Below are 26,791 nucleotides of genomic sequence, written 5' to 3' on the forward strand. Positions count from 1 at the left end.
CAGGCCCCATGACTGACCTAAAAGCAAAAACAAAAACAAAACAAAACAAAACAAAAAACCATTTCTAACAGTAAGTTTCTGATCAAATGACTTATTTGCACATGTCTGGAAAGCAATGCTCACTTGTTTGATGTTTTCTATTATTTTCCATAACCTATTCTTTTAGGATGGACAGCATCCAAATATAATGTGAAATATGCACAAGTGAACATTTCAAAGTTCTTCGTATCTACCAAGGTGGACAAGCCAGACTGGAAAGCTGACCATCTTCATCTGAAAAATACCTTCAGACTTAGTCATAACCACAGAAGCATCAACCTGATTTGGGTTTTTTGGCTTCAATTTTAGGAACCCTCAGTCAGCCTAAGTAAACTTGCCCCTGATTTGTGGATAAATAAAATTATTTTATTTATCGTCAAAAAAAAAAAAAGAAAATTTCGGCCTGTGCCAAGGAGATCTAGGGTTTCTCCTATTCCATCCTGTAATGTTTTCAGTGTCTGCTTTGACTCTGAGGTCTTTGATCCATCTCAGATAACTCTGCCCAAGATAGGGAGAGAGGGAGAAGTGAATGGCTATTCGCCAGATCTTAGCCTCCTGAGTAGCTAGGAATATATATAAGACATTGACAACTAACCACTAAAACCTTTTTTAAATGTATAGAAATTACCTATTACCTGTGACTCACAGGTAATAGATACACTATAGATAGATACACTTATGTATATATGTATGCATATATAAATACATATATTTACATATATGTATGCATACATAAATACATAAATACATAAATACATAAAATATATGTATACATACATAAATACATATATGTATACATACATAAATACTTAAATGTAATTATATTTAAATGAAATAATTCAAAAAACTCATATACAATTAAGATAGTCTATGGTACTTGAAAATATAGTACTTGAAATAATATGGTATTTTCTGTAGTCTTTACAGAAAAGTAGTTCTGATTTATGCAACATTTCAGGAAGTAAGTCACTTTTAATGTGTAATAATTTAGTTATCATTCAGTATTTACAGAAGTCACACCAGAAGAAATTTAATTTGATGTACACTATGGATGGGTATCATTGAATCTAGAGTTCCACCTTAGTGGAACTTAAGGGTTAGTGTACAATTTTAGCTTTGCATATACAAACAGAACTATCAATACCATATATAGACTCCAATGCAGCAGAGCTTGGTTTAAATGTATTGTCTAGGAATAGTACGTATTTTTCTGGAAGTGCGTCTTTATAATTTTATTTTTCTAAGGGTCACTATTCCATTATTTTGCTCACTGCTGATCCCTCAATTTTTCTCTAAATTGATGTCACAATACAAATTTTGTAAATCTTCCCCAGGTCACATGCTGCCTAGGATAATATGCCCTCATGGTAAAATGTGAAAGTTTTAGCCCTCATTGGTTTTTTTTCCTCTTACCCTTGTCTGAACGCCCCATTTCTGTCTGTTTGCATCCATATTATATTCTCTCCCAATCCCATGTCTGTGCGGTTGTAAACACCTTTATTTCCTCATCTCCCATTAAAGACTCTCAGAATATAATACCTCTCACATTTCTCTTGTTTCTACAAAATGGCTCCTTTTATATCTAGTGGTTCTCATAACATTCTCACAAGACAGTTTCAGTTAGCATATCACCTACCAATTCATCAGAAACTAAACTCCCTGGAAATCAGGGAATGTTTTTTTAACCTTCTTTGAAACTCTAGCACCACAATTCTTGAGCACAGGGAATGGTCAGTACATGTTTGACAAAAGGATGTAGAGCTCCTACTTTATCGTATCTACTTCATCAGGAAATATGAAAAAACAAACTCAAACACTATCATGTGGCTTTTGATTTTTTTTTGATGGTTCCTACAAGTATAGGAGAAAATTGGAATGAAATTGTCTCTATTCCATGAACTATATCTAGAGCTGGAAGTATCCCTCAAGTGCATAGCACCTGCCTAACTAACATGAGGCCCTGAGTACAATCCCCAGTACTGCTCACTACCACTCAACACAAAACAAATCAATAAAATATTACCTATTGTACCTCTTCACAGATCACGTTTGTGTTCACCTATACATTATGTATCAAATTATATTAATTATAAAATTTTTCCTAAGATAGCCAAATAAATTTTGACACACCTACACACATTTTTATCCTCAGATGTATCTGGCTCAAGGTCAAAATCGAAAAGCATTGCTTGATTTAAAAAAAAAAAAAAAAGGTAGCTCAGTGGTAGAGCGCTTGCCTTGCATGCTTGAGGCCCTGGGTTTGATTCCTCAGCACCACATAAGCAAAAAGAAAAAAGCCAGAAGTGGTGATGTGGCTCAAGTGGTAGAGCGCTAGCCTTGAGCTGAAGAGCTGAGGGACAGCGCCCAGACCCAGAGTTCAGGCCCCACGACCAGACCAAAAAAAAAAAAAAAAGGTGTGACAACAATTACTGGAAAAAAATTCAGTGTTTCCTGACTCCAGTCCAGGTCTTTCTGTAGACTGATCCCATGATTTCTCTGGACCGACACCTTTCCTGCTTCTGGTGAAATTAGAAGACAATTTTCCTCTGGCATTCTTGGTATCTACGGACTAAGAATGGGGTGTGTGACTTGAGGAAATGTCACATGGCAATATACCAAGATGATTCTACTCTTATATTTTAATGATACAGGAGGTATGAAGGAATGTTTTACCACCTTATTGTGGTATAAATAAGAGACATGCTATTGAAAAAGACAAAAGTAACAGAAACACAAACTATATTAGCAAAATAATTTTTAAATGTCAGTAAATTGTTGCTATGACTTGAGCAACATGTTCTTTTAAATCTCTTTTCACTACCAGTTTATAATGCCTTAGCAATTAGTCACCCAACAAGCTATATATCATACAAATGACATGTGAATTACGGTAGTGCCAGAAAGTCAACTGTCATTTTATTTTCAACCATGTCACAAAGTTAGTTTCTGTTTCTGCGTTTTTTGATAATGTCCCTGAAAAGCATATTTTATTTACACAAACATGACAATATAAATTTCAAACATTTCTCTTCAATAGAAATATTGCTATTTAAGCCGCTACTATATAAGCCATCTTTGAGAAAAAAGAATAATCTTTATCACATAGAGGTATTTTCATTAGCATTTATCTTCAGAATCAGTGTTTATCAAAATGCCAACTTGAGAGAGTCATTTATCCTTATTAAACATCATTACCATCATCTCGGTAATAACTGTGCTAACCTAAAGGAACTCTGAGAATCTAATATTATTAAGTGTGACTCTATTCATGATTCCCACTCAGGATTCTAATAACTTTTGTGATGGCTGACTTTAATAAAAGAAAGCACAATATTTTTCATTTCTGAACTTCATATTTATTTTTTTCCAGAATATACTTTATAACTGGCATTTCCTAACAGTTAAGGGCATGTCAATGGGCCACAGCCTTAAAAAGGTCTTCTTATTAACTTATATGTTAAATTGATAAGTAATGGTCATATTAGATGGAATTTATATTGCTAATAGTAGAACTAAAGTAACAAAGTAATGTGGCTTTATGCTTATTGGCCTAGCAATTGAGAAATGAAAGCAGTATGATCACAAGGTCATGACAGGCCAGGCTGCATAGCAAGACCTTGCCACCAAATTAAGTATGTAAATTAAAGGAAATAAATTTAACCAACATAGAAGTTAGTATTCATCCTCTTTGTTCATCACACACACAAAAAATCAAAAGCAGCAGAATGTGCTACTGTATACTTGATAGAATGCCCAAAGCAAACATTAAAAACTCACAAGTACTGATTAAAATACAAAGCAATGGGAAGTCCAGACCTTGCCAGTGGGAAGGCAAAATGTTACAACATGGTACTCTGAGAACTATTCAGCTCTTCTTGGAAATATTAAATGTGCATCTATTGTATAACACAGCAATACTATTCTTGTCCAGGAGATAAATAATATTGTTTTCAAAGTCCAAACTAACATCAAAGAATTATTTACCATAGTCTCAGACTAAACAAAGTCAAGGTACCCTTCAATAGGATATGGACAAACAAACTATAAACAAAAAAAAGGATAGATTACTGTTCAGTGGTTCCAATGAGATGGAAAATAGAAAAAAATTAGCCCCTATGAGAAAAAGCTAGACACCCCAAAGTATATGCCATGCAGTTATATACAAACAATGTGCTAAAACAGACAAAACTCACTATTGGTCAATTTAGGTGTGTGTTCAGAGGAAATGTACAAGGATAGTGTTTTATACATCTAATAATCAACCATATAGAATTAAAATATATTTTTGTCATTGCTTTTGTTTTTTGTTGGTCGTGGGGCTTGAACTCTGAACCTGGGCGCTGTCCCTCAGCTCTTCAACACAAGGTGAGAGCTCTACCACTTGAGCCACACAGGTACTTCTGGTTTTCTGGTGGTTAATTGGAGATAAGAGTCTCACAGACTTTCCTGCATGGGTTAGCTTTGAACCTCAATCCTCAGATCTCAGCCTCCTGAGGAGCTAGGATTACAAGCGTGAGCCACCAGTGCCCAGCTTTTAAAATATATTTTTACCACCTAAAATTAGCAATTAATTCTAAAAATTATTTGTTAATGAAGAAAATAATCTTCATCAATTGTTTTAGGTGTCATTTTCCCATTCAATTCCATTCCCATCTCTATCTGAAATTAGTGCTTCCTAGGAACTGCATTACACTTAAACTATGCATGCATATAAGTATTTTAGCTGTAGAAAGTATGTGAATTCAAAGTGATATCCTATGTAATTTGGACTACACTTAAAATTACAATAAACTATTCATGTTATTACCTTTAAGCTAAAATTATGCTTATAGACTTCCCCAAGTACGTACTGAAAGTTAAATCTCTTTTAGGAAAAGTGGTTAGATATTTTTGTCACCACTCATCCATTTCACTTCACATTAATTCATTATGGTTTTTCTCCTATCAAAAGATATTTCTTCTCAAATACTAAAATTAATAAAAGTCCAAGTGACTTTTCCAAAAAGTCACAGATAAAATTTTAATATTCTCAGTAATAACTGACATTTTTAATTGCTTCTAGTCATTAACTGGCGTACATATATATACTGAAATGAAACTTAAATCATAAAATTTCCTATTTTCTTCCCATTTATAGCCTACTGAGTTTACCTATTGTATGCCTCTTATTTCTAACTGGTGAGGAAAGCTGCATTTTCTTCCTATCATATCAGCAATACACTGCTTATTATGCATTTTTGTTTGTGTCTTTATTTCAGATGCTAAGAATAATTCTTGGTACATACACAAGCACTCAAGAATCATATAATTAATAATTTTCAATTCTATTTTCAAATTCAGCATCTAAATAGCTTTTATTAAATGTCTAAAAAAATGCTTGGGAGACTAAATTTGCACTAATCTCTATGAAGCATGGAGTGTGCATTGACAGAGACTGAAGAGACCCTGAGAGGGGGCGTTTGCAGACAGAGGACATGACAGTTCATGCTGTGCTCTGAAGAGATCGTGAACCAGGCATAAAGGAATGTTAAAAACTGGAGCAAGTGATATCTCCTAGAAGATCTTTCTTTTTTCTTTTTTTGGTCTGTCATGGGTCTTGAACTCAGCCTGGGCGCTGTCCCTCACCTCTTCAGCTCAAGGCTAGTGCTCTACCGACACTGTGCCACTTCCGGGTTTCTGGTGGTTAATTGGAGAAATAGTCTTATGGACTTTCCTTCCCGGGCTGGCTTTGAACCGCGATCCTCAGATCTCAGCCTCCTGAGTAGCTAGGTGGCATGAGCCACCGACACCCGGCTTCCTAGGAAGATGTTAAATAGTCTTTTGAATTCTGATTTCTGTGATGAATATATTGAATCCTAGATATTATAAACATCCATAAAATAGTTTGATTCAGTAAAATTACTAGTTACATCTGTTTTAGAAACAAAATATTTGAGAGAACGATGTGGAATGTACCCTTCAGAATGCACAGATAAGAAGTCAGAGGGCCTATTAGGCAAATGGAAACAATTGTCTCAGAAATGGAAGACGTACTGGCACAGAAGCAATAGTTAAGATGAAGCAGTCACACGGGAAGATTCACGTTTTCTGAGATATTCCTTGTAAATGAAAGACAAAGGTTATGAGGTGACTGAGAGAACGGCAGACTGTTAAGTTAACTGTAGAATGAAGGCTTGAGGATATCATAGACCAAGGAAATGGTACACGGAAAGACAGTAGAGCTGCAAAGGAAAGTGGGATCCAGAAATAAGGAAGTTCCTACTAGTAAGGAAAGAGCAGAAAGGCTCCCACAGAGAAGGCATTCAGAAAGTTTACTGCAGAGTCACAGAAATGATCAAGCATGATTGGCTGCATTCCCAAGGCTCTCAGAAATTTAGCTGTGGCTAAGGACAAGAGATACTAACTAAAGTAAAAGGGTCTGCTAAAATTTGACCAAGTGCCAGACCAAACTGAGTAACAGGTAAAGAAGTGAAACCCTATCTCTCCACATCTGTAGAACACCACAAATAACAATTCATTTCCTTTCATGTTAAGAATATAGTCACATGGACCAATGGAATAGAATTGAAAACCCAGAAATGAACCTACAGACCTATAGTCATCTAATCTTCGATAAGGGAGCTAAAACAATAGAATGGAAGAAAGACAGCCTCTTCAGTAAATGGTGCTGGCAAAATTGGTTAACTACTTGTAGAAAACTAAAGCTAGATCCTTATATATCACCCTGCACCAGAATCAACTCCAAATGGCTCAAAGACCTCGAAGTCAAAGCAGACACTCTGAAAACATTACAGGATGGAATAGGAGAAACCCTAGGTCTCCTTGGCTTAGGCCGAAATTTTCTGAATAGAGACCCGGAAACACAACAAATCAAAGAAAGGTTGGACAAATGGGATTGCATGAAGTTGCAGAGCTTCTGCATAGCAAAGGATATAGCTAGCAAGATCAATAGAAAGCCCACGGATTGGGAGAAGATCTTCACTAGCCATACAACAGACAAGGGTCTCATATCTAAAATATACTTGGAACTCAAAAACTTAAATCCCCCAACAACAAATCCTCAAAGAAACAACTGCCCTATAAATAAATGGGCTAAAGACTTAAAGAGAAACTTCTCTGAAGAAGAAAGGATGGCCAATAGACACATGAAGAAATGCTCAACATCCCTAGCCATAAAAGAAATGCAAATCAGAACAACATTGAGATACCACCTCACTCCAGTTAGAATGGCTATAATCAAGAACTCTAACAACAACAGATGCTGGAGGGGATGTGGACAGAAGGGATCCTTACTTCATTGTTGGTGGGAATGTAAACTTGTTCAACCACTTTGGAAAGCAGTATGGAGGTTCCTCAAAAGACTTCACATAGAGCTCCCCTATGACCCAGCAATCCCACTTTTGGGCATTTACCCAAATGTTTACAAACAAGACCACACTAAAGCTAACAGCACAACTATGTTTATTGCAGCATTATTTACTATAGCTAAGATATGGAACCAACCCAGATGCCCCTCAGTAGATGAATGGATCAAGAAAATGTGGTATATATACACAATGGAATTCTATGCCTCCATCAGAAAGAATGACATTGCCCCATTTGTTAGGAAATGGGAAAACTTGGAAAAAATTATATTAAGTGAAGTAAGCCAGGCCCAAAGAAACATAGGTCCCATGGTTTCCCTTATTTGCAATATCTAGTATATGTATGAGTCAAGCGGAAAAGGTCAGATAATGTGATGTTAGGAAAATGAACCCTTAGATATGTATTTTAATGTTTTTTTCTTTCATGCATTTGTTTCTAACGCATTTATAAGATTATTTCTTTGTTACTTTGTATGTCCCTCCCCCACAGTATAACCCCTGCTTTCACTATATTTGATGTCGGTATAACTTGTGGAGGAGATGGGGAAAAACAAGTCGTTTAAGGATATAGGTAGACCTGTTGCAACAATGAGAAGTACAAGTTGTCATGTCGAAAACGAGCTTTACAATGTTGGTTGGGGCGGCGCGCGGGGAGGGGAGAAAAGGATTGGGTAGGGGGTGAAGAGGGAGGCTGGGAAGGGAGGTGAAGGGTAAACAAAGGAGGAGGCTGCAATGCTTGGTAAGAAATGTATGGATTATCCTGCCCATGTAATTGTAACCCCTCTGTACAGTATGTTCACCAAAAAAATAAAATAAAATAAAATGCAAAAAAAAAGAATATAGTCACATGGAAATGAATGTTTCAGATTTCTACAGAAAATTATCAGGAATATTCTTTACTCTAATTGTAAAGGTGACATACGAGGGGTTAAAGTTACATAAGTCAGGTACTGAGTATATTTCTTTTTAAACAGTGTTACCATTTCCCTCTTTTCCTCCCACTTTTTTCCCCCTGAAAATGTGTGTGTATGTGCATGTATTTATTTAGTTTCCATTTTATTTCTTACCATTACAACTTTATGTTGGATTAATTATGACTTACTTTATGGACATAGAAATTCCTGAAGGAAGAAGTTAAACTCTCATGACAGCTAATCTTACTGAATTAAAAAGAAAAATGCTTTTTATATCACATACACTTGCACATAATTAGTGTTATTACTGACAACAAATTGTAAGCAATGGGTCTGCACAACAGTTATTGCATATGTTAATGATTTTAATTAACACATCAAAATTTCAATTTAGGTATTTAAGGTATTTTAAACAAAAGCTGAAATTCAATACCTCTGTGAAAAGTTAAAGTAGACTTTGAATACCATTAGGAGTACACAGCAGAAGTGAGCTACACAAATACAGATCCATAGATAAGTGTTACACTTTATTACATCCTTGTTTCATGCTATCATGCTCTAAATCAACCTGAGTGCAAGTTCTCCCAGGAATATAAAGTACAAAGCCGGATGGAGAAACAATTTCTCATCATTATAATTTCTTAGAACTTGAATTCTTTTTAGGTTTTTGAAGCCACAGAATTACCATATCATGGAGAAGCAAGGTTTAAATAGTGCTGTGAGAACCTGCTTCCAGTCTCCTACTTCTGGACTGTTTGTCTTCTTCCATTTGGGAAACAAGGTAATTTTTTATTTTATTTTTATTCTATATTTCAAGTGATATTGTGCTATCTAATAACATTTTAGAAAAAAATTCAAAGAAACTAAAGCCACCCTACTGAAATTGCTTTGAAAATTCATTTTATGACAAATACAAGCTAATGATTTATCTTCTTTTGTTGTCGTTGCATAAAATTAGCATATAGATACTGGAAACTGTTTACTCCACTGGTCTATTTTATGAGGCAGTATCAAAGTCCTTGTTAAAGCCAAGGTCATAATAATAAAGTTTTTAAAAATTCAAGGAGTAATGTATTTGATAATGAATCACTTGGGTTAGTCCTTTTTACAGTCAGATCTCAAAATATTTTCCTGAGGACTCAAAGAAGGTGATATTACTACTAGTGCAATGTCTGGAACAGAGTACATGCTTAATAACTGTACCTACAGTTCTATGTTTCTTGTTTATCAACACATTAACACCTTTACTCTCAATTAACCATCAACTCATGCTCCACTTTTGATTATCCATGTAACATGAAATGTCTAACAGAAACTCATTTAAACAGACATATAGTAAATGCATTTGGGATTTAAACAATGAATTATTATTATATTATCATTTTAAAATATTTTCATGAAGTGCTTTTGAAATAAATAGCATATGCATAGATGTAATTCCGTTCTATGAAAGAAAGCAACTGCACCTGAGGTAGTTTAGTCTAATGAAAAATTAATAAATTTAGGCCACAAAAGTCTTTTTCTTCAGATAGAAAACAATGCTATTATTTGAACAATATCTAGATTTGTATAGCTGTGCATCACTGGAATAGTTAGTGTTGTTTGAGAAAAACACTCTTTAAAGTAATCAATCAGTATTTGTAGGTTATTAGGAGCAAGAAACTATTACGTATCAAAATGCATTGGTAAACTTTACTTCATTGTTCAGTCTCTTATTTAACTATTGAGAAAGTCCAGTTACTAGAGGTTCAGGAAACCTGTAGAATAGATATATCATCTTCATGTGGATGATCGATTGAGCTAGAGAAATCAGAAACCATGTAAATTGTGTCATGATCTGGGTGTGTGCAATGAGGGACAGCCATGATCAGCAGCAAGGCAGCTTCAGGTCCACTAGCAGAAGAAAATTCCCACATGCTGCCTCTCCTGTCCCAGAGCCTCACTTCACCTGAAAAGTGACTTTAAAATAAGTTGCTGTTCTACTTTCCATTTCTAATCTTCCAAGACTGAATAAAATGATATAAATAATGTGGCCTAATAGATTATACCTGTTCAGTATATCACTGTATCTTTAAGATTAGGATAATATCTGACATGTGTCAGCAAGTATTCATTGAATAAGTTAACAAACAATCAAATTATTTTTGTGGATCAATACGTTTACTAATTTATTATGACCAGAAGGACTTTCCACATTTTATAAATCAACATTTTACATTATGTTCCACTAATAAAGGTTTTCCTGATGAAAAACTTGTCATATTTAAACCCATGTTTATCAAATGAATCTACTCTTGTCAGGTTTCATTTCCCTTGCCATATTATCTGAGACAAAGATAATATAAAATTGGTGAAGTTGTACCACTTACCATTATTAACTTGCTATTTATCTCTTTTACAGGAGATAGTGGCCATGAAGTTCTTCATCTTTACCTGCCTTTTGTCTGTTGCTCTTGCAACTCATGTAGGTATAATGGGGTATTTATAAGAATCCTTTCTTATTTAAACATAGTGAGAACAAAGTTGCTCTACTGATGATGACAGAAGTAACAATAAATAGATGTTAAGTGTGTGAACTTTTAAACTTATAATAAAAAATACTGTTGGCCTTGCCTTATAAGATATGAAGGTAAACATTCTTCTATGAATTATTCTCCTTGAAGTGCTAGGAAAACTTTTCTTTAAAATTACATGTTAGGAGATGCATTTAACTTCATCTGTTTGGATTTACCTGGAAGCTATTTATTTTCAAGCACATAAAAGTCACATATTAAAAGCATACATTTTAAAACCCTTTCTAAAACAAATGCCAAATCACCATTCTTGATCACAGTCATTCAGAAGCTAAGATAATTAGGGAGGAAACAGAAGTAATTTGTGAATTACTTGTTAAACACTAACTCAAAACATATCCTTAACCTCTCAAAGCATCATATTCTCCAAGTGAAAATATTGTAATAATCTTCTTCCCACAAGAAGACAAAAATGGGACTAAATGCCTCATATGAAGCATTTTTATACTTAGCTAAACTCACAAACACCTGTTTCGTATGAAGTATTTTTTAAAACATAAATATAAATATACCCACTCTCAAAAGTAACTAATAGACCATCCACATCATCTATTCCTTTTCCCTACCCTTGGTCACACTTCTCCAAAGTACACCACTCTGTGAGGGTGATCACAATTCTTTACCTCTGTAGTGTTTCCATATCTCATTCATAAATTGCAAGTGGTTTCCTTAAATTCAGAGTCACCTCAATGACAACTATTGGATAAGAATTCAAATTAGACAACTAGAAAAATACCATTTCAATGATCATTCTCAAAGCAAGGACCATTATTCAATTCATCATCCTTTTATTTAGCTACTCCGTAACCTCTATTAGTGTAGATCTTAAGTAGATCAATTATGATACTTAAGTAATATTTCAGCGGTTTCACTAGAAAGTGACAGATCATGGATAGCCATGAAATATAAAGTTGATTTTGTTCATATCAAAACAATTAATCTAACCTTTACTTTTTCTCTGCTATTGACAAAACCACTTGCCTAGTGTTTTTACTCTGATAATTAATCTAAGTTAAATGAAGTCAAATATAGGATCGTGATATTCACATTTTTTAAGCTTCTGTGATGTATTTATATATGCATATTACATTTTAAACTGTAATCTATATAATCCAAGAACTGAATCTCATCTTAAAACTAAGAATTGTATTAAGCCATAACAAATCTGTATTTGAATCAAAATTATTTACTGAAGAATACTGCAGTAAATAATACTGCAATACTGCAGAAAACCAAACAAATGTTGTAAAAGAACTTTATTCAATAAACGTTCTTGAACATATGTGTAAAAACTACCTCACCATAAAAATAGAGTGATAGTTTAACATTTTAAGTAAGCCATAGAAATGAAACTTGTATTTTATTTTTTATATTTTATATAGAACTTGGGCCAGCAATCCTTCAGTGAGGTAAGACATTATAATGTGAACACAAAAATCCTTTAGCCCACTAGACACATGGATTCTCAATTGAAAAGTATCTTGGGAGGGCTCACTAAAATGAGCATGGTGTGTGTGTGTGTGTGAGTGTGTGTGTGTGAGTGTGTGTGTGTGTGTGTATTATTTCTAGAGCATAAACTCGTGCTCCTCTGGATCCCTATAATGTTCATTTTTAAACGACTTCCTAAGCACAGGTGCATAACAGATACCCAAAGATGTCTTCAACAACATCTGAACTATTCCCTATTTTCCAGGAATGTGTTTCATATCTTAAAAATGAAGGAGTAAAACCAATGGAAATGAGAGATTGTAAAGAGGAACTAGAAAAAATCTTTTCTCTTTGCTGCTTGAGAAAAGTTTTGTTCATTTGCTTTATTCATAATACAGTACAGAATCAGTTATTGAAATTCTATGAGTTCATTAATTAGAGAGGAAAATTTTTGATCACTATTGTTCTGATATTGAGGCAAATCCCTCCTGGTATTTAGAAGATGGGCATAAACAGAAACATTATAGCTACTACTAACAGTATTCAGGGAAAGAGGCCTTAAATTCCTTTTATAAAAAGTCTCGTAACATCTCCCAAGAAGTATGTCCTAATTTGTTAAGTTGAATGTATTTTAACTTTGATAAAATTTAATCACAATTATAAAGTGATCTTTTTCACTTTGTAGACAATTAAGCAGGAAATAATGTATTTATTCTTCCCCGTGAGATTAAATTGCATTGTATGAATCCATTAATATTTAATGTGAAATCTGCTCCCAACAAACTATATTTTCACTTAAGGAAAAAGAATGTTTTAACTCTAATTGTGAGTGTAGTCATTTTTCATTGCTTCATTAAAATTCTGTGAACAAATATGAAGTTTAAAGAAAAAATTTTCAGCCATTGCCCATACTAATGAAGCAGAGTATACGTACATGACATTCTTTTAAATACTTTAAATTTCTTGTTTATTTTATTATCTTTAATTGTACAAAGGAGGTGCCATTTCACAAAGCAGTTTATGAATACAATGCATCTTAACCAATGTCATCCCTTCAACATTCTCACGCATGCCTCCTAACCCACCCTTCTCTTACTCTTCTTTTTTGTATATGTTTTTATTGTAAAAATAGTGTACAGAGTGGTTACAGTTACATGAGTAAGGTAATGAGTACATTTCTTATCAAGCATTGTCACCTCCTCCTTTGTTTTTCCCCTATCATCTCTTCCCTCCCCAACTCCTCCCCTTGCCCCACCACCCAAAGTAGTAAAGTTTGTTTTCAACATACTGTCTTGTACATCTCATTGTTACAGTGGGTCAACCTGTATCCCGATTTCAGCATTTTATTTCCCTTCCCGTCCCCAAATTAGAAAAAGTTTATACAAGATGCAGGGTACCGGAATCAAATATAGTGAAAACAGGGGTTATACCACCCTCACTCTTCTTAATTTTGTAGGCTATACATTGAATTCTTGACCGCATTCTCCATGTCTTCTCATTTGTCTACCCCTTACACCTGACTTTACCTCATTCCTTTTAAGTACACACTTCTTGGTATTTTTTTTTTGAACTTTGCCTTTGCCTTTCTAAGGCATTACACTATTTGAGCTCTCCCTTGAATTTACCATAATTTAGTGAACACACTTGTATATACTTGCATACTACTCAGTGCACTTACTCACAAGTGTATAAGGTAAATTAAACTTCCATATAAGGGAAAACATGAATCCTTTGCTTAATTGTCCATTGCTTTCACTTTCCTTCTTAAATTCTGTATTATAGTATTTTCTTTGCTATCATTTTACACCAAAAAATATCTTATTACAATTCAGTACATGACATCTCACTCTTAATATTTTCTATTTTCAGGAGAACATTCATTCCACTTCCTGTGTGGTATATATTGTTTTTTTAAACATCTATAGCACAATAGAAACATTTCCTTTGTAGCAAATTAAAAATGATCTGAATTTGCAAATTATGCTCTGAGTAAACAAATTTGAAAACTATGATAATCTGTAAAGGATGAGACGTAATTATGCCGTTATATTGATTCTGATATTAACTGAATTGAATAAATTTATTTTGCATGAATCAACTAATATACTTTTTCCTCAGATTCCACATTAAGTGGAGAAAGTATCATTAATTGGTGGTCTTAATTCTCACCTCTCTCTGTCCCTCTCCTTTCTTCCCTATGGTTTTTCTCTTCCTCCTCCTCTCTTCCTTTCATTTTCCTACTTAGGTCAATGTACAATGTTCCTTCTTAAATTGGCTCATTTATATGTAAATCAGTATGTTCAAACAAAACAATATGTATTTCCAAAATTACATTAGTAAGCTTAGTGATATGTTTTCTAGTTAAAGAATATAGGGAGTAACAGAAAATAAAATTAAGTGTACCCATACAATGCCTAAGTTAATCTTCTGTTGTGTCATTTGTTCATTTGATCTACATGTATTGAAGAAGACTATCTCCAGGTGTGGGGATACTAGGAATGCATCAGGCAAAACCTGTTCCTTCAGATGTTCCATTTGTTTATCACTGGCTGTGCACTTATTACCAAATGGGAAATTGTTATAGAACTAAAGAAATTACATTAATCTATTCTTATTTATCACTATGAAGCAGGGTCTTATTCCTTTAGGTTCAGGACAAAGTACTTGTTATACTGCTGTAAGAAAAATAAAAATAATTATTTTTCTTTTTTTTATTAAAGGAGGCCACAAAGAACACAGCAGAAATTTGTATTTAAGCAAGTGTGATTACTTTGCAGTAGTGATGGTATATGGGAACATAATAAATTTTCTATAGTACTGGGACTTACTCTGTATGTTGCCCTAAAAATAGAAAACTTTCTTCACTTCCACTTCAATATTGACTTCAATTGATCCATATATTTTTGCTATACTTTCATTCGATAAAGTAATTTTTATCTCTTTCTCTTTCCTGTCAATGATGATTAGTAAATAAGTCATAAAATCTGATAATAATTTAATTCTTTTCACTTATGTGAGTAATCATGTGAATGCTATCTAAAATAACTTTTAGCAATAAATATAATAAGGTGAGTTTCATATGGTTATTCATTTTGACTATTAAATATTATTTCTTCAAGGAACCTGCATGTGTCTCATCAAGTGAGGTAGGTGATACTATTTTTTTTAACATCCCCACACAAGTTCATCCTAAAAGAGCATGATTTTAGCAGTTGGAGTGTACACATTAATGTTATTTTAGGGAAAATTAAAGTTGAGTTTCTGTGCAGTGTGCATCATTTTCTGCTTATTGCCCTTTGACAGAATATATCAGGTACATGACTCCACAGGAAAGTGCAATTTACACTGTGTCCATTAAGACCCTACAATTTGTTTGTGCTGTATATATACTATGTCATTTGCCAATCCCTTTTAAGTACTGGATATTGTATAAATTACAGTTAATTATTGAAAACTTTCCAACAAAATTCTTCATACATGTGCAATTATTTTAATAGTACAATGGATCTGATAGTAAATGGCATTTATTTTAGTACATATCTAATAAATAACATGATTTCTAAGTATTAATGACCTAGGCCCTACATGTTTTTTTTCAGGTTCTCCAATAATTTAGCATGAGTTTTGAAACCAAATTATGTAATTAATGTTTATTTTCCTTTCCTAAGGAATTATTTCAAGCTGTCGCCCAGGTAATAGTTTTCATTTAAGTAATATGAAGTTAGTATTTGTTGAGATGCATAAAATTCATTATCAGTTGGTAGTATTTTGGCTATTATATTTTTTATTGAAAGCTTCATACCACAAAATTGATCTCACTGGCAAAGGAAATCACCACTTAGAAGTGTTTAAATTTCTCATACAAATTACATTTCTTAATAAGTAACCACATTATGATTGCTTTTTCGTTCAAAGTTCACAAATTTATTCTACACCCATATATTATTTCTCTCTCCTTCCTGAAAACTTGAAGGAAGAAATGTTTTATTCTATTTTTATCGTTCTGTTTTCAGCTAGTAAATTAAGATAGATATGAACTTATTTTTCAAGAAAATAAATGTAGAATATTATGCAACTTTTCAGACGCTAGATATAACAGTTGAAGTGTCATTACTATTGCTCATTACCATCACTTTGATAATAACTTCATAGACAGGGAGCCCAAAAGAAAAGATCTCCAAGCTCCAGGAATTCACGTAACCCATCCCACAGTCTGGAGAGGTGTGAGATGTGTTCAAAGAAAGAATGAGTCTCACAATCAGGTTAAGTCTAGCTCCATAATGTAGTTTCCCAACTGAAAGTGAAGAGAGGTATATTGACCATCCATAATTGTATTAGATGATATGGATTTGAATTATGCAAAATGTTACATGAGATCTGGTAAACAGATACATCTAAACAGGTAATAAATATCATCATGCACAGAAGAAATTCATGGCGAAACTTCCATAAGAGAGGCACTTTCTTTGAATTCTTTTTTTGTTTTCTTTTGTTTTTGGGGGGGTTTTTTAGTTTTGGGGGGGGTTGGAGGGGGGACTGGGGAGGGGTCCGGTTGTGGGGCCTGAACTCTGGGCCTGGGCGCTGTCCCTCAGCTCTTCATGAGCTAGCGCTCTACCACTTGAGCCACAGCGCCACTTCCGGCTTTTTCTTTTTGCTTATGTGGTGCTGAGGAATCAAACCCAGGGCCTCATGCATGCAAGGCAAGTGCTCTACCACTGAGCCACCTTCCCAGCCCTTTCTTTGAATTCTTATAAACAAAAACTATTTAGGAAATTCTAATTGTTATTAAAGTCTTTATATTTTGCCAAAATGCTTCCAGTTTCATTTTCCCATTATACCAGTCTTTAACATAATTATTAATTCATCTAATACAGTAATGGTTCCAAGGAAATTGGAAGGCACTATTGTCTTTCTACAAATCTTTCTATTTTCACTTTGTATAAAATAAAAATTCTTCTGAGGGAAGATGTCTTTGTGGTTCATATTTAATCTCTAAATTAGTTTATAGAGTCAAATCAAAAGCTCTAGAATTTACTACAATGATACTAATAAAGATGTTTTATATTTTTATGTGTGGATGTATATAGATAGATAGATAGATATATTTACAAATACTATGCATGATCAATTAAGCTCATAGACGTTAAGCAATGTAGTCAAGTTGATGGAGTCAAATGTTTGAGGTCAGGGGAAATAACGTTTGGTTCTCTCTGACTCCAAAATGCAGACTGATTTCTAACACAAATGGAAAAGAAATGACAAACGGAGACACATCTTGTAATTCACAATATATTCCTCATAAGTTTGTGCATAAACTTTTGGGAGTTTTTAGTGACATTTTTTTCTCTCTACAGATCTTACTTAATAATATACCTTTTCTAACTATATATGATTAACTTATTTAGTTCTGTAATTAACCACAAATGTTGACACAATTATTATAGCTTCATGTACTTAAGCTTACTCTTTTTTTAACTAGGTAAATTTTTACCAATTAAATAAACAATTAAATTTCAAATTCATTTGGTTTTGCTAATGTCTGCTTTGAACTATAGAGGACATAGCATATTGTAGTAGACGCTGATCATTTTCCTTCTCTCTAGAACAAAAACGCCCAAGTTGTTCAGAAGTTGAACTTCTTCCAGTGTCTCCAGGCTCTTCACCAAAGCCAGGTTGTGATGAATCTATGGAGTCAGATTCAGATTTGTGCTCAGCCCATGGTCGCCATGCTGGTGAGTTCTAAATTTTGGAGGAACAGGAAAAAGACTACAAAGGAATAAAATAACCAGAAGCAAAATGGCCACAACTTCTAACTTAGTAGTTATGAATAAAATCTTATGGTCTAGAAGGAAAAAGAGGGGGGGAGTGAGGGAAGGAGGGAGGGAGGGAGGGAAGGAAGGAAGGAAAGAAGGAAGGGAGGAGGGAAGGAAGGAAAGAGAAAGAAAGAAAGAAAAGAAAGAAAGAAGGAAAGAAAGAAAGAAAGAACAGAAGGAAGGAAGGAAGGGAGAAAGAAAGAAAGAGAGAGAGAGAAAGAAAGAGGAAGGAAGGAAGGAAAGATGGAAAGACTCATTTACATTTAATATATAAACTCAAATGTTTTCTCTTACATCATTTTGCTTTATCCCTCAAGCCAAGTAAATATAGCAGGCAGGATTCATTATGTTCATTTAACAAAAGAATTATCATAATGTGATGTAAGGAACTATAAGCAATTAATTGCCCCAGCTTCAAATAAGATTTTCCATCTTATTTCATGGCAACGTTGTGTGATGAAGAATAAATCACAATTTCTCTATGGCCTTTTGATCAGAAAATAAAATGATTATAATTTTTTTACAGAACAGAGAAGAGATCTCCACCAGTGAGGTAAATAATTTTAACAAAGAAGATACATACCCTTCTAACTAGCATGATGTTATACATTGTTCTAGACAGCCTCTATCTTCTATGCTCACTATTAAGTAATAAATATAAATATAAAGAATTTAGAAAATGGGGATGACATTCTTAACATTTAGGTGAAGGCAAGAATTCTGAATAAATTTGTGTTAGCAAGTCCTAATGCATTTTTTTCCCACAAAGTTACCTCATATCAGAAAATATAGTTTCCTTCTGAAACTTTGTACAAAGAATGAAGAGTCTACCTTGTCAGTTTAGGATTATAGTCCATCTAGATTCATACAAAGTGCTATTGTTCATATATCTTACTGAATATCATAGATAAATGAACTAAAGACACTCTTAATACTATCCAATATATAACCTATTTTTTATTAAATGTTGTTTTATTAATTGGTTGTTTTGTTGTTGATGTTGTTGTTTTGGTGTCTCGCTACTCTCAAACTCACAAACCTCCTGTTTTATCATCTTTAGTGCTATGATTACAAGGATGAGTTATTTTGCTTGGCTAATAGGCTAGTGAGTTTTGTTTCTATTTATTTTATCTCAGAGAATGTTTTAAAAGTACAAAGCAAAAACAAAAATAATTACCTAAATAAATTTTTAATATATATTATTCCTCTTTTTTAAGGAATTTCCCAGCTTCTCTCAAGAAGTAAGTTAAACTATATTATATATAGTTAGAAAATTAGTTTTATTATTACCATCACTATTCTGTTTGTAATACTAAACATTATTTATTTTGTAGCAATATAAGCAGAAAAAGGACATGGCTGAGAATATTGCTCAGGTAATTCTTATTTATTTGTTCATTGATGAGAGATGTAGTTAATATATTTACATTGTTTCATCAGTTTTATCCCTTTAAAAAGTCTCTTTATTTATTCTTCCAATGAACAATCCAAACCTAGAGTGACTCTTATATCCAGACCTAAGTGGTAGCATACTTGGATTGCATTGTTTTTAAGATACTCAAAATAAAGCAGATATAGAAGCAGTATTTCATATCAAATCATATTTGGGTAATAAAATATTCTATATGCTCAAAATGTATATATTATTTTAATGTATTCACTGATTCTGGTTCCTAGTGGTTCACATCTGTACACTTAGCTACTGAAGAGGCTGAGATCTGAGGATAGTGGTTCAAAGTCAGCCTATGCAGGAAAGTCCACAAGACTCATCTCTAATAAAACTACTCAGAAAAAGCAAGAAGTGGAGCTGTGGCTCAAATGGTACAGCACTAGCTTTGACAAAATAAAAAGCTCAGGGATAGCGCCCTGGCCTTGAGTTTAAGCCCCAGAACTGGCACAAAATAAAAATAAATAAATAAAACACATGTCAATCTAGTATGACTGGTATGTATGTGCTCTGTAGACAAATAAACATTATCTTCTAGAATAAACTGCTCAGCCACTGAGTTCAAGACCCAGAACTGGCACACATACACACACACACACACACACACACACCAATGCAAATTAATTTATAATAATTATTTTTTATCTATTCATAAAAGAGGGGTTGGTGTATATGTATATATGAAATTGTATATAACCAATACAGTGAAAATAATGTATCCACACATTCATTTTTTTAAGGAAATCCCAAAGAAGACTATTAATGTAATAAAGTATTATTTCTATATAAAGCTACATTGATTCATATTTCTAAAAGATAACATTAAACATTAATAGTTTTGAAATATTCACCTTGTAAAATTATAGAGTAATACTAATTCTTAGTTTATATTTAATTGACAAATATTTTTGGAGTCAGTATTACATTTCAATATATATATGCAAGATATAATGATCAGATCAGTGTTTGATAATTGATATTAGATATTAATTTTTCAAACTATTTAAAATACAAGTTCTCTCTCCTAGCTCTTAACTGAATTTGTTCACTTAAAACCATTCATGTGAGCAAAGCCCTCCAATACAGGCTGTGTTATCTAGTTCCACTATTTGTTTCCTTTGTTGAAAAATTAGATATTTGCTATTTTTTTAAACAGGGAATTTTATGAGTTAGTCCCTTCACCAGTCTCCTAGTACCCTTGTTATAAGAAAGATCTTAAATTTTACAAATATTGAGAATATACTGCTAAATATTTAATTGTTCTTATCATGAAGTCTTTGTATCTTTGATTTCTTGAGGAAATCTCCCAGGAATTCTTCTAGAGATCAATCAAATAACTACTCAGTTCATTTGCTCGGAATTCCTGCTACTCAGTAGTTATTTTAAGCAAATTAGATGTTCCTAATTTTAATAGAACTACATAAAAATATTCAGTAGATATTTTTACTTTCTTTGTGGTTCTGGAAAGTAAACCCAGGGTCTCATCTACTGTAGATAAGTGTTCTACTGCTGGGTTAAACCTCCATCTTCAAAATACACCAAAAAGATAAAGGAAAATATCAGAATTGCAGGTTCTAAGTTATTTGAGAGGTCTGAAATGCACTGTCTGTATGCTGAGAGCAGATGTTCTTTCTTACACTCTCAGATCATGTCTAGCTAGATTTGGGTTCCTTCAAATATGTTCCTTTAAACCAAATTAAAGCAATACTGGAACTCCCAATTTTCTTTACTATGCCTTTATTCATGACCTTCTCTCATGCCCAATATTGATTATGAAGCTGAGTCATAAGTTATATAAATTATAAGTACAATAAACACTTACAGTGGTAAGAAGAGGCAGGTAGGTGAGCACAATAGGGAAATACATGGGAACAGCATCGATTGTGAATAAAGTCTTGTGGCTGGACCACAGCCCAAGGTCTTCTTCCTCATTATCTTGGAAAGCAATGTTATACATCTTCTCTCCATCTCGAACCATGAACATATGGCCATAAATACAAAGACTGGTTGATTTTCATCAAATCTTGAGGAAGCTTAATTAAGCTTTTTCTCTCTCACACACAACACCTGTACTTTATGAGACTATGACACTATCAGAACACTGTAGATAAATCAAATATTTAATGTATATTCAGAGTTTGTTTGGGGGTAGTAGAGGCATAGCCTTGAATTATTAAAATAATTAGCACTAACTTACAGTACTGTAGTGATTTAGACAAAATTATTGATGGATTATTCAAGAAAAGCTAATTTCATTTTCTTTTCCTAAGGATTCAACTGAAATATTTACTGAGGTAAATAATTTTTATTAACTAAAATTACTGAATATTATCCCAGATTTTATTTTGGATTTTTTTTTTTTTAAATTTTATTTTATTTTATTTGAGAACATACTGTACAGAGGGGTTACAATTACATGGGCAGGATAATGCATACATTTCTTACCAAGCATTGCATCCTCCTCCTTTGTTTACCCTTCACCTCCCTTCCCAGCCTCCCCCCTCCCTACCATCCAATCATACCCCCCCCCCCACCGACATTGTAAAGCTGGTTTTGACATGACATTTTGTACTTCTCATTGTTGCAACAGGTCCACCTGAATCCTTAAACGACTTGTTTGTCCCCGTCTCCTCCACATGTTATACTGACATCAAATATAGTGAAAGCAGGGGTTACACTGTGGGGGAGGGACATACAAAGCAACAAAGAAATAATCTTATAAATGCATTAGAAACACATGCATGAAAGAAACAAAAACATTAAAATACTTTATTTTGGATTTTATACTGGTTTATTTTGTTATTAACAGGGTACTGAGATGACTGAAGAACAAAAGAACATAGTAAAATTTCTGGTAACTTTTCCATACCATCATTTATAATACTGAATCTACTTCGGATCTACTTTGTCAAATCGTAATCTTTGTGCCAAGTTTTAATTTTTTAGGAAGTATTCCTTATGGCTTGTCAAAACTATTACAGAAGTATTCCCTGGTTATATTATAGACAAATGTTCACCAAAAAAACTATTTTCTGGTAATTCCCAAAACCCTTTGGTTTTTCCACTACACAAAAATGAGAACTAATCCTGAAAGAAGGTGTCAATGTTTAATTCCAAATTTAATCCCTGCAACAACCTATGACCAGGTCCATATATGTAGTTCAAACAAAATCTAGGTGAAAGCACAATACAAACTGTTTTCTCTGTGTTAGCTCATTACTTCAGCAAGGTAAATAAAACACAGAGTGCTAGCTTCATAATGTTAGAGATTCTACTAAATTACTATTTAGTTTCATTCTAAGGGCCAGGGATTTTCTACCAGACTTAGAAATAAAACCACAGCTGATACACTTAATTAGCAAGTCATAGAATGTTCTTGCCTTCTTACCTGGCCTTCTTAATTTCCCTTTCTATATTTTGTTGTTGTTTTCCCTTGTTTGTTTGTTGTTCCACAGAAGTAAACCCAGGCCTAGAGAACTAAATTAACTAAAAGATTCTCTCAATTCTACAATCCATTCTATGACTGTAAACACAAAGTTAATCTGTGTAATTAAATTTCCCTTCTAGTTAGTCACCATTGAGTATAATTTAGAATTTATCAAAATCAAGTTTCGACTCCTTTGGTGATGACCAGGTCTGTTGTGATGTTGGATAATTATCTCTATGTTTTCTTGTAGAACAAAATGAAACAGGTTATCTGGCTCCAAAACCAAGTACCTGTTCATCAATATCAGAAAATTTTCAACCCATGGAATCATGGTCTGATAAACCCTGAACAAGTTGTCTTCCCTCTGGTAAGTGTTCTATTTTTATGTCTAATTCAAAAATTAAGTATCTTTTGTGAAAAGAAGCTAAAGAAATGGAAGGATAAAATTAAAGCAAGTTCTCAAGTAGAAGCTAAAACAAATTTAAATTTGTTTCTAAGCTGAGAATTAAATCATAAATATTTAGCTCAAGTAAATCCATAATAAATGAAAATAATAATGAAACATTTCACCTTGGATTTAAGTTTAGCTAGTTATAATATTTTGTCATTAGTTCCTGTAGTAACTTTAGAAAGTAGTTTTCCCAGCTTACAAAAGCATTTCAAAGTCTAAAAGTAGTAGAAGCAAAATCTACCTAACATTTTTTTTTCATTTTAAAACAATTAACTTGGGAAACATCTTCTAGCATGTGGAGTAAATGGAAGAAGAATAAGAGACTCAACCTAGACAAATAACAGTGTGGGACTTAAAATCAGAAGAGCTGATATACACAAATATTTGATCTTAGGAAAATCATGTCCTTTCACAGAGTATTTTACATTTTAGTTGTTATTGTTATTTATGCATATACCTTTAAATGGTAAGAAAGTAAGAAGTTAGTATTTATGATATATATACATATGTATATCAGATGCCAAAAGTTGAATATGGTGGTATGTCTATAATCTCAGACATTCAGGAAACTGAAACAGGAGGATCATGAGTTTAAGGCCAGCCAGAGTAAAACTGGTAAGACTGTATCTTGAAATTAAATTGAAGCTGAGAGCCATTGGCTCATGCCTTTAACCCTAGCTACTGAGGAGGCTGAGATCTGTGGATCAAGGTTCAGAGACAGACCGAGCAGGAAAGTCTATAAGACTCTCATCTCCAATTAACTACCAGAAAACCAGAACTGGTGTTGTGGCTCAAAGTGGCAGAGCTCTAGCCTTGAGAAAAAAAAAGCTTAGGGGAAGCTCCCAGACCCTGAGTTCAAGCCCCATAACCACCAACCACTCCCCTGGAAAAAAGAAATTAAATTGAAAAAAAAAAACTAGTGATACCACTCACGTGGTAGAGTATTTGTCCTAGACAGCATTTGGCCTAGAAAGTGCAAAGCTCTGGATTTAATCCTTAGTACCACAGCTGTTAGATAGAGATGACAGACCGACAGACAGACAGACAGACGGACGGACAGACAGACAGACAGACAGACAGACGGATAGACGGATAGACAGATAGACAGATAGACAGATAGATATAGATAGATAGATAGATAGATAGATAGATAGATAGATAGATAGATAGATAGATAGATAGATAGATAGATAGATAGATGGATAGATAGATAATGTTGTAAATATTCCATGGAGATATAGACATTTTTGTTTGTTCCTTATTATAAATACTTTATCATATATGTTCTCTTTTAAAGAGGTATTTGTAGCTGGGCTCTGGTGTCTCACACCTGTAATCCTAGCTACTCAGGAGGCTGAGATATGAAGATCACCGTTCAAAGCCAGCCTAGGCAGGAAAGTCCCTGAGACCTTTAAATCCAATAAACTACCAGAAAACTGGAAGTGGTACTGTGGCTTACGTGGCAGAGTGGTGACCTGCAGCTGAAGAGCTGAGGGACAGAGCCCGGGCCCAGAGTTCAAGCCCCACATCCAACACACACAAAATAAGAGAGAGATAGTTGTAATATTCTTGAGTTAACAGCTTCTATTTTGATAAATATGCTTTAAGTCTAGAATATAAATGAGATTTTTCTCTGTGTTGCATAATCTTATAATGCACTGTAAATTAATGTAATTTCAATATTTGTATTTCTTGTACTTTTTCACTAAAGAATGTAAACTATCCATGTGATGTGCATAAATATTAGAAAAATCAACTATAGAAAATTTTCTCAATAGCTATAGGCAGCCAGAAGCAATGTCTCTGAATGAAAATCATCAAAGCATGATATTTCATAAAGGTTTGGCTGTCACCTGTCAGTTGAGCAGGAATTCTCATACTCACTATATTGCCTTGAAGGAAGTTAAATGACATCAAGAAAATTTCATACACCATCCAAGTCATTTAAGACAACTTTCCTGCATCATATTTTCTGGAAAACATGCATCATTTTTAAATATAAAAAATATGTTCTTATTTTACCTTTGACACTTTAACCAGTAGGTTTAAATTCATAATGAAAGCAAAAGTAAATAATTCATACAAGTCAAAAGCTAGTCAGTTGGGAACTGGTGGCTCACATATGTAATCCTAGCTACTCAGAAGGCTGAAATCTGAGGATAGTAGCTCAAAACCAGCCCAGAAACCAGAAAATACTATGAGACTCTTACCTTCAAATAATCACCAGAAAAGCTGGAAGTAGAGCAAGGGTTCAAGTGGTAAGCAAAGCAGCTCAGGGACAGGGCCCAGACCCTGAGTTTAAGCCCCAGAACTGACACAAAAAAAAACAAATAAAACACATGTCAAATGAATATGGACATCTATGTGCTCTGTATACAAATAAATTATTTTCTAGAATATAACCCAGTATTGACTTTTGCTTTATTTTTTAGGCTTGAACAGAAAAAAAGAAGCCATCTTCTATCATAATTACTTTGTACTAGCAGAATACTTGGAAAGACTAAAAATAAGACAGAAATATCCAGACAAAAACAAGATGCAAATTGCTTATATTCTTGTTAATTCATGTAGACTATATTGAGTCTGTATTATGGTTTCATATGACCTGGACTGATGACTATATAATGTTTTCACCACTCTTTCTGTGTCATAAAACCACATTACTCCCCCCCCCAATAAAATTTCCAGTGCATTCTCTGGTGTATAATTATAGTTTCTATTAGTTATGTTGACTCACAAGGCTGTGGATGGGAATACAGTCAACGATTATATTTAAACATCTTGATAACCACAAAAATGTCTTCCTATCCGTGCTGGACACTGCATTTTTATATGACTAATAACCTTGAGCATTACCAATTATATCCTCCAGTGACAGCTAGGCCCAAGTACTATTCAACCAGCATTCTATGTGTCTAGTTCAGCTTGGTTTACAGTTTGTCACAACCTTAATCCAAAACTTTCACCACAGTCCTGAATCCCCATCTTCCGTTCTACTTTGTCATAGTAGAGTCAAACATGGAGAGCATAAGCCATATAATTTCATAATTCTCATCCTCTCCAATAATGGTGACACCAAATAAATAGCTAAAGCAATCAGCTAAATTCCCCCCTTGAGTTACAGTGTAGCGTGCTAAAGGACTAAGCATGCCAGAGAAGATGGAAGAAGAACGTAATAGAAAAGCAGATCAATTAGGAAGAGACAAGGGTGAATATTATTTGCATTTTAGAAATCTATGTTAAACATTCACAGAGCACCCTGGAGAGGTTTCTGAAAGACAAACTTTAAAGAGTTTATCTCTGATTCCCTAAAATACTCTAGTCCTATACTCTTC

Source organism: Dipodomys spectabilis, unplaced genomic scaffold (genome assembly GCF_019054845.1).
Source record: "Dipodomys spectabilis isolate Male_0828 unplaced genomic scaffold, ASM1905484v1 ptg000043l, whole genome shotgun sequence".
NCBI classification, from domain to species: domain Eukaryota; kingdom Metazoa; phylum Chordata; class Mammalia; order Rodentia; family Heteromyidae; genus Dipodomys; species Dipodomys spectabilis.